Raw genomic sequence first — 8,754 nt, 5'->3', positions numbered from 1 at the left:
AAGAGCAAAAATTGAGGTGTAGAGAGACTATAAGCCAATATTTCACTTACAGAAAGAAAATATTTTTAGGGTTAGTAAATAGAAACTTCTAGAATCCTTATTGGGTAATAAATTTTGATTGAATGAATTTAAAGGAGCACTTTACTGAGTGATAGTGATAAGAGATAGTTTGGAAGTGACAATGGGGATTAAGGTATATTCTGATGTGTCCAACTTGATTAGTGAGTAAAACATTTTAATGTGCATCATTTTATCTCAATTCTAGTCATAAGGCAAGGTAACAAGTCTTAGACTGTCTGGATTGCTCTTCTTCCTTACCCTAGTCTATTGGCTTCCTTCAACTAAAATCTCATTTTCTCCAGAAAGCCTTTCCTAATCTCTCTTAATTCTAGTGGCTTCTGTTAATTATTTTCTGTTTATCCTGTATATAGCTTGTTTGTACATAGCTGTTTGAACATAGCTGTTTGCATATTGTCTCCCCCATTATTTTATGAGGGCCTTGAGAACTAGGGCTATCTTTTGTCTTTTGTGTTAAATAAAGTATTAAATAAATTTTTATTGACTGACTCAGCTCATCCTCACATAGAAAGGGTCTCTTCAAGTAATAAAAGAATAACTTCTTTGGGAATTGCTCAAACTAACCTATTTGCCACTTGTGAAAACCTATTGAAACCCTAATTTACAACAGAACTGAAAAAGTATATGTGTGTGTATGATTTTTTTCCCCAAAAGCCCTTTTTAGATTCTTGGGAAAGGTCAAAAGATGGAAAAGACCCTAATTTATGTGAATGTAATCCAGAATGATAACATAAAAATTACGCTGTCAATCATCAAATCAACAACACAGAGAGAACACTGCAGTTTTATTATGCTCAAAGCACAGGTTTCCCTGGATACAAAAGTCAGCAAGCCCAGCAATCTTATGCAGAATGTGAAGCAACATGGGGATTATGGAATATTATAGAAAGCAGAAATAGAGGCCACCACGAGCTTTGATAAAAGGTACATAGTATAAGGCTTTGAAGATTTTTTTTTAAAATTTGTCAAACACGATTAATACTTGCCTTTCTTACTTTTCCTTCTCCTTTTGGTAAATTATTTCTGCAGTTTCTCCATTTTGGAAAGAAAATTTGCATTCTCTCCTGGCTGACCTTTTCAAATATAAATATCAAGATTTAGCTCAAGAACTTTTTCTCACTCCTCCCCATTCCCTTTCTTTAGTATTTTGTTCCTTTAGGAGAAAATATAAGCTCCATATTTTTCTCTTTTTGGCATCTTTTTGTAGTCCCATGCTTAGTACAGTGCCTGGCAAATAGCAAGTGCATAACAGTAAATAGTTAATAAGTATTTATTAATTGCCTGCCATGGCAAGCTAATTAATTGCTTACTCTGTGCCAAGAGGCTGCTGAGTGGTTCAGTGGACAGAGTACTGGGTCTGTAGTTTTCAAGACCTGAATTCAAATGGGACCTTGCTGTGTGATTCTAGGCCAGATACTTAATTTCTGTTTGTCTTAACCCACTGGAGAAAAAAAAGACAAACCACTGTAGTATCTTTGTTAAGAAAACCGCATAGATAGCACTGGGGTCCATAGGGTCGTGAAGAGTCTACTATAACCGAAGGACTGCACAACAAAGTGCTAGGCAGTATGCTCTGTGCTAGAGATGTTAAAAGACCAGGCTCTATCCTCAAGGAGTTCATAATCTGACAGGAGAAACAAGCAAATAAATAGTGTAAACAAGTTATATACAGAATATAAAGGAAATAATCAGCAGAGGGAAGGCACTAGAAAGCTTGAGAAAGGCTTCCTGTAGAACATGACTTTTTAATTGAGACTCAATGGAAGTCAGTAGGCTGCGAGGAGGAGGGAGAACATCTAGGCCTGTTGCCTTGCTTTGTGGGATTGTTGTGCTATTGAGATAATCCATATTAAACTGCCTTGAAAACACCAAGATGCTATACAAAAGTAAGATATTATTACATTGTGTTCATGAGAGTTATGAGAGCTACATGCCTGTGAAGGATTTTTTCTGGGGGGAGTGCTTATTGGTGATGGTTGACAGAGGGAAAGGAAACCACAGAGAGGTGTGACTTGAAGCAGTCATTAGTGGAGTAGTCCTGTGGTCTGGCCTACCACATATTCAAATGACAAAACTGGGTTCTTCCTACCTAGAAAACTCCCAGAGCACAATAACAAATGCAAATTCAATCACCCAGGGGAATGGGGACAGGATGCAACTCACATGACTTCTATGCATGGCTGAGGAAGAATGGATGTAGAAGTCACCAAAGTGGAAAAACTGGAAGGCCAGATGTACTAGAAAGTGGGAAGAAAATATCAGCCAGGAACTCAATTGACTGGGGAGAAGTGAGGTCTACAAATTACTAAAACAAGGATCAACAAGATTTACTCAACAGAATTTAAAAAGAAGGGAGGTAACTCCATGAAGGAAGTTGTGAAAGTGGTAGTTTGGAGCAGAGTAGTCTAAGAGAAATGTGTTGCCTTTGGGAAAAAGCTAGATTCCACGTCAGATGGAAGGAATCTGAAAGGAAGAAATATAAGATGAAAGGGATTTATCAACAATAGAAAAGTGGAAAAGGGAGATAGGAAGGTGGGACTAAGTTTACTATTCAAAAGGAAGTAGCATATTGAGTGCCTCGTTTTACACCCCCATTCAGAGAAGTCCTTGGAGGGCAACGGCTCAAGTCAAAAGGCTGGCTTGGGCAGAGTTATGGCAGTCAAGCCTTCTGAGAGTAGCCAGCCAACCTGGGACGTGGGAAGGGAGCAGCAAGCTGAGCTCCTCTCCATCCAAGGTAGCCCCGGAGGTGGGGGGCTCGCTCGCTCGTGGGGCCCCTATTTTTTTTTTTTTTTAACTGCATAGCTTTTTATTTTCCCAAAGATAGTTCTCAACATTCACCTTTGCACAATCTTGTTTCAGATTTTTCTCCCTCTCTCCCCTGAGCTCTCCTCCGGATAGTAAGCAATCCAGGAGTAAGCTAACCAAGTGCAATGAGTAGAAGGGGACGGGGAGGGGAGTTCCGCGGGTAGGGGGCGCGGTGTGGGGGCAGGTAGCCGGGGAGGGGGCAGAGGAGCCTGGCTATCAGGGGCCAGTTGATAAGAGGAGGAGGAGACGGTGGGAACACCCCGACCCCTGTTAGCACCTGGGCCAGAGCCCGACAGCCCGGGATTAATTCTGTCTCCCTCCGAGGAAATGCAGGCCCCCTCCCTCGGAGGGAGCGATAAGGGAGGAGCGAGGCGAGGAGAGGGGGGGCGAGTGGGAGGTGGACCTTGGTGTCCCAGGCGCCATCCCAACCCCCGCGGAGAGAGGGGCGCGGCCTCCCCGCCAGGCCCCGCCCGCCTCGCAGAGCGCCACGTACCTCTTAGGGAGCCCACCCTCCTATCCGTCCCCGGGCCGGCCTCCTCTCTTTCCTTCTGGCTCTCTCGCCCCGTCGGCCTCATCCCCGCCCCGCCCAATCAGAGCCCTCCGCTAACCGGAGCCGGCCAGGCCGGACCAATCGGAGGCAGTTGGGGGCGGTGACTATCGCCATGGCAGCGGAGGAGGGCACGCTAGCGGCGGCGGCGGCGGCTGGACGGCAAGAGAGAGGGGCCGGCGCCGCCGCAGCAGGGGAGCGGGCGCGAGCGCGAGCGGGGAGCAGCTGTTCCGGACCCGGGGACCCGACGTGACCGCGCAGACGGGAGCCTGTGCCCACACGGAGCCTTCCGGCGAGGTGAGGCCGGTGGTCTGCCAGGGCTGGGTGAGACGGACGCCCTCTCCTCTTCCGCCCTTCATCCTGACCCCTCCTCGTTCGCTCTCGTGCGTGGAGGGGCAAGCGGGGCTCTCCGGCCCTGGCCGCCCCCGGCTGCGCGCGGGGAGACCAGAGAGAGGGCGCCCTTCGAAGGTGCTCCTTCCCGCACCGGGGGTGGGGGTGGGGCGGGGCATTCAGGCTCCCCCAGCTTTAAGGATGCTGCAAACCCCAGGCATCCTCCCCTCCCCCAGAGCTACGCCGGGCCCACATGGTCGCGTATTGTTTCCCTGTTACTTAAATCACCCCAAAACTAAGCAGAGGGAAGATCACACCGATTTGGGGACGCGTCTCTATGGAGAAAAATCTGCAAAACGATGACTCAGGGCAAACGTCGAATCCCGGTGGGGAAAGGTGTCTTTCGGGGCTGCACCTGTTAGTCGGGCTCGTCGTCGTGCAGCTCAAGAACCCTAAACGTTCATTTAAACCATTGAACGCGGGCGCGAATGCGGTGGGATATTTTGGAAAGTTTCGACGCAACTCTTGAAGTTGGGCAATGTTGCCTTGCACAAGGGTAGACTGTTTCACTTTGCCATATTGCGAGGCTTTGGTTAGTGTAGCCCCCAAAGCAAGAAGCCACAGTTCTTGCTTGTAGCAAAGGAGTGGTTAACTGGGAAACATTTTTGGAACAATGTTTTTCTTCGGTGGGAGATTGTAATCTTCCCCGTGTTGGAGGGTTTTAACGATGAAGATTGCTTCATAAATGGGTTGGATCCATCCGTTTGGCTCTCTTTTGAAATTTGCTTGATTTTAAAATCTCCCTGAAGAATTCTTTTAACTGCAGTAGTGCTTAGGTTGTAATGAGGCAGCAACACTTGAATTCAAATCCAGCTTCAGATTCTTACTAGTTTTATAATCCTAGGAAAAAAACTCTGTTTCAGTTCCTTTGTAAAATAAGAATAAATGCACTTTCTTCTTGGGGTTGTTGTGGGAATCAGATGGGATAATATTGGTAAAAACCCTTGGCACATAGTAGGCACATTCCCTTTCTCCATGTATTGCTCTAGAAACACGGCTAATTTGAACTTACCTAAACGTTTCATATTGAGTGTTGAGTCTCGCTTTTGACAGTGTAAACGACAAACACATGTTTTGTAGTTAAGTATTTTCTAAGGGATTGGGCATTTTTATTTTTGTTGTTGTTTTGGGCTTTGATGTCATAGTGTAAGAACTTTTTTTTTCTTTTTTGGTTTTATCTAATTAAATTTAAAATTTAATAATTTAATTTATAAAATAAACTTAAATTTAATTAATTAATTAATTAAGTTATTAAATTAACTTTATTTAGTATTTTCCCCCAGTTTTATTCAATATATATTTTTTAACTTAGAAACTTCTTTGTGAGGAAACTCTTCCCCAGTGCAGATCAGTAGCTAATAGGTAATTTATCTGTCACCAAAGAACTGACAAACATTGTGAGGACAGGGACTAGGTGTTAAGGGTTCTTTTGTATTCCTTATAGAGGCACCCCTTGGGGCTATGTATATTAGAGATATACTAATTGCTGCTGGAATGAAATTTGGCATTTAAGTTCCTTTCTGTGTATTCATGATTAATTGCATAAATGATGGCATGGAAAATTCAAAAGAATGCAGGTGTGAATGAGTGTCTATAACTGTAGTCCCTATAAGTTTACTTTCTTAATTATTTTTACCAAGGTTAATACTAAAATCACTAAAATACTAACACACCATTTGGTAATGGGAGAGTGGACAGCAGAAGAAATTAAAAATTTTTTAAAATTTGCTATAGATAACCCTCGAATTAGACAACCTGATGGTTCAGAACTTCAAGAATTTAGGCTATATTAACATGGCTGCATGGTGAAAGACATAAGGTAAATTTGTTAGCTGTGGCCTAGAATAGTTTTTGAGATATTTAAATTTTTTTCTTTTTTTGGTTAATTTTAACTAACACATGTCAATATTCAGAATATACAAAGAATAAAAAAAGAATCATGGAGGATACTGAAAATTTCCAGTGTTCAGCTTATTTCCTTTAAAAACATATAATTCAATATGTTAATTTTGAAGTTATCCCTCTGAACCTCCTTTTCTTTTCTGTTTAAAAAAAAAAAAACACTTAATTGATGCTCTTATTTATTTTCCTTTTCTATTATCCCTGTCCCTGCCTCCTCTTAGCTCTCAATTCACTTTCCCTTCATTAAAAGCAAAAGCCCCCAAACTCTCCATTATAACAAATTAGCATAGTCAAAACAGATTCACACATTGGCCATTTGCAAAAATGTATTTTTTTTTTCAAAGGAAACAGTTTCTTTTGAAGATCTCTCAAAAGGAGGAATCCATCACTTCTTAGAGGAGCCTTTTCCATTTCAGGACAGCTTTAATAATTAGGAAGTTTTTCCTTATATTAAGTATAAATTTACTTCTTTGTAACTTCCTTTCATTACTCCTGGTTTTGTTTTTTGTGGCCAAATAGAATAAGTCTAATTCTTCCTACAAACTCCAGGCCTTCAATTAGTTGAAGATAGCTATCAGATTCCTATTGAGAATTCTCCAAAGAAGACTTTTAAGACTTAAAAAGGAGTCCAGAGGACTGGACATGGATAATCAATATGGGCAGCAGTGAAGACTGCCTGGTTAGGTTTTTTTTGACTTGTTCCCTCTTGGGCTTGGAGGGAGAGTTAAAGATAAAGTATATATTACTTAGGATTATTGGTCACTAAGACTTTCATTTGCCCATAACTTGTCCAGGTGTGCTAAGTATTCTGTGAAGTTTTTGTTCCCTTCTTTCTAATCCCCCTCCCTCCTTTTCTTCTCTTTTCTTTCTCTTCCTTTCTCCCTCCCTTCTTTCCTCCTGACTCTTTTGTTAAATGATTTCTTTAGAAATAGACTGGTATAGTGAAAAGGTCATACATAGGATTAAAAACCAGGGGGATAAAGGTTATAGTCTCACCTTTGCCAACTCAAATTTCTGACTTGGGCAAGTCATTTAAATTCTCTTTAGTTTTCTCAGCTAAGATCCTTTCCAACTTTGAAATTCTATGATGTGAATTTAAGCCATTGGGAAGTGAGATAGCAGCTGTACATGAATTTTTTTTTTTTTATCTGTTTTGTTTTATTTATTTTTTATTTTTTTTATTTTTTATTTAATAGCCTTTTATTTACAGGATATATACATAGGTAACTTTACAGCATTAACAATTGCCAAACCTCTTGTTCCAATTTTTCACCTCTTACCCCCCCACCCCCTCCCCTAAATGTCAGGATGACCAGTAGATGTTAAAATATATTAAAATATAACTTAGATACACAATAAGTATACATGACCAAAACATTATTTTGCTTGTACATGAATTTTTGGCAGGTTTTAAACATACTATGTTTTTATCTCAAGGACAGAATATGTAAATATTGATGATCTTATATATTTACAAAGCAGGTTGATTAAATGTTACTGATATATTCTGATATAAAGATATTGTAGTAACACTGATAAAAAAACAATAAAACTGTTGTTGATTAAATGCTATTTAAGCTTGGAGGAAAAAAGGTAATCTCTTAAATACCTACTGCCAACAGAGTTGGTCAGAGATCCTAAAGCTTCTGTAATAGTTATAATCATTTTATATTATAATACTTTAAGGTTTTGTACAACACTTTCCTTTATCTGCTTGATACAAAAATTGATCATATCACATTACACTGCATGGCATAAAGCTAGTTGTTATATATTGAGCCTAATTTTACTGTTTTCCCACCTCCGTTTTAAAATTGAGTTGGGATCTTATTTGCTTTTATGTTTCCTCATACCTACATGTTGGGAAATCCGAATCAAAAGTCCTGATAGCTTCTACTTCCTATTGAACAGCATAAGGAGGCTTTTTTGCTTCTTCTTAGATTGAGTATTAAGAGTACCATCATTAATGTTAATATTTAATACAAAATCTGGGTCTCTGTTAGTTAAAATCATAGATCCAGAAAGTAGTGATAGTGGTAATATTTTGTATCTTGTGCTCTGCAATTGCCATTTCATCCTGCTTTTATCTTCCAGAAAATAATCACATTTAATCTCATGAAATAAAACATGTTACAATTTTAAAATTATCTAATTCTGAATTTCTGCAAGTATAGTCTACTGAGGAATCAATTAATTCTTCATCATCATTGATCCCTTCAATCAGTTGAAGGGAATCAAGACAGCAAATGGTTATTTGTTGGAATTGACTAACTCCATCTTGTGACTCAATTCTGGAGCTAGTTCATTTTTCTTTGTATTCTGTTATGGGTCTAATCTGAATTCTATCTTGTAAGAAAAATTTATTCAGTTGTGGGAACTGGAAGAAACCCCATTTGTTTGAACTTAGCCTTACATGGCTGGGAAAATGGACCACCTCCACCTGCTGCTTAAGAGACCCTTATGTCTTTTAAGGGTCTCATAGGTTATGATATATATCAGGTTATGTTAACCATAAATCCAGTGAGATGCAGATTGATGCAAGGTATTTTCACACAATTATACATCTCAAGCAATTTATATGTCTTATCTGAAAACTTGCCCTGTACTGATTACCTATTTCCATCTTTTGATTGTTCACAGGCACTAGAAGGGAAGTGGGGATACTTCTTTTTCTTTTTCTGAATTCAGGGAATTCATCTATTTACTGTCCCTCTCCCAACTTGGAAAGTGCCTAATCTTTCTTCCAATTAGGAATCAGATTACCTAATGTTGTATTGTTTCCTTTAATCGATCTCATTTGATTGATGGCCAAAATAGACTGGTAATATTATACTCATTAGCCTGTATACTTAAATTAGGTTGATCTTTGGACAGTAGACATAACCTGTCACTTGTTCTTGAAGTCTTTCTAGACTGGTAAAACTTGATGGAACTTGTGTTTGATGGCACAATTGGACAATCCAAGATCACTTGTAAGCTATGGAGAGGAATTGACTTTGGACTTTATGGATAAAATGCCAGGGATACTCTAA

The 8,754-nt window shown here is 40.0% G+C and overlaps 1 protein-coding gene and 1 long non-coding RNA gene across 2 annotated transcripts in view; one reads left to right on the top strand and one right to left on the bottom strand.

Annotated features, from left to right (window-relative positions):
* Positions 1–483: 483 nt before the first annotated feature.
* LOC105750934 lies at positions 484–3,447 on the bottom strand. The gene is made up of 3 exons (XR_001121310.3): positions 3,377–3,447; positions 2,242–2,315; positions 484–1,151 (listed from the first exon to the last, which is right to left on the bottom strand). It is a non-coding gene; the product is annotated as an uncharacterized LOC105750934 (long non-coding RNA).
* A 139-nt stretch (positions 3,448–3,586) lies between these two features.
* Positions 3,587–8,754, top strand: part of NUCB2 (nucleobindin 2) — a 37,357-nt gene continuing 32,189 nt past the window's right edge. Inside the window, exon 1 of the mRNA XM_031944120.1 lies at positions 3,587–3,727. The gene's annotated coding sequence lies outside the window, so the exon portion shown is untranslated. The remainder of the gene's footprint in view (positions 3,728–8,754) is intronic.

This window comes from Sarcophilus harrisii, chromosome 6 (genome assembly GCF_902635505.1).
Source record: "Sarcophilus harrisii chromosome 6, mSarHar1.11, whole genome shotgun sequence".
NCBI lineage: Eukaryota > Metazoa > Chordata > Mammalia > Dasyuromorphia > Dasyuridae > Sarcophilus > Sarcophilus harrisii.
The sequence above is the reverse complement of the archived record's forward strand: the minus strand, read 5'-3'. Positions and strand labels throughout refer to the sequence as shown.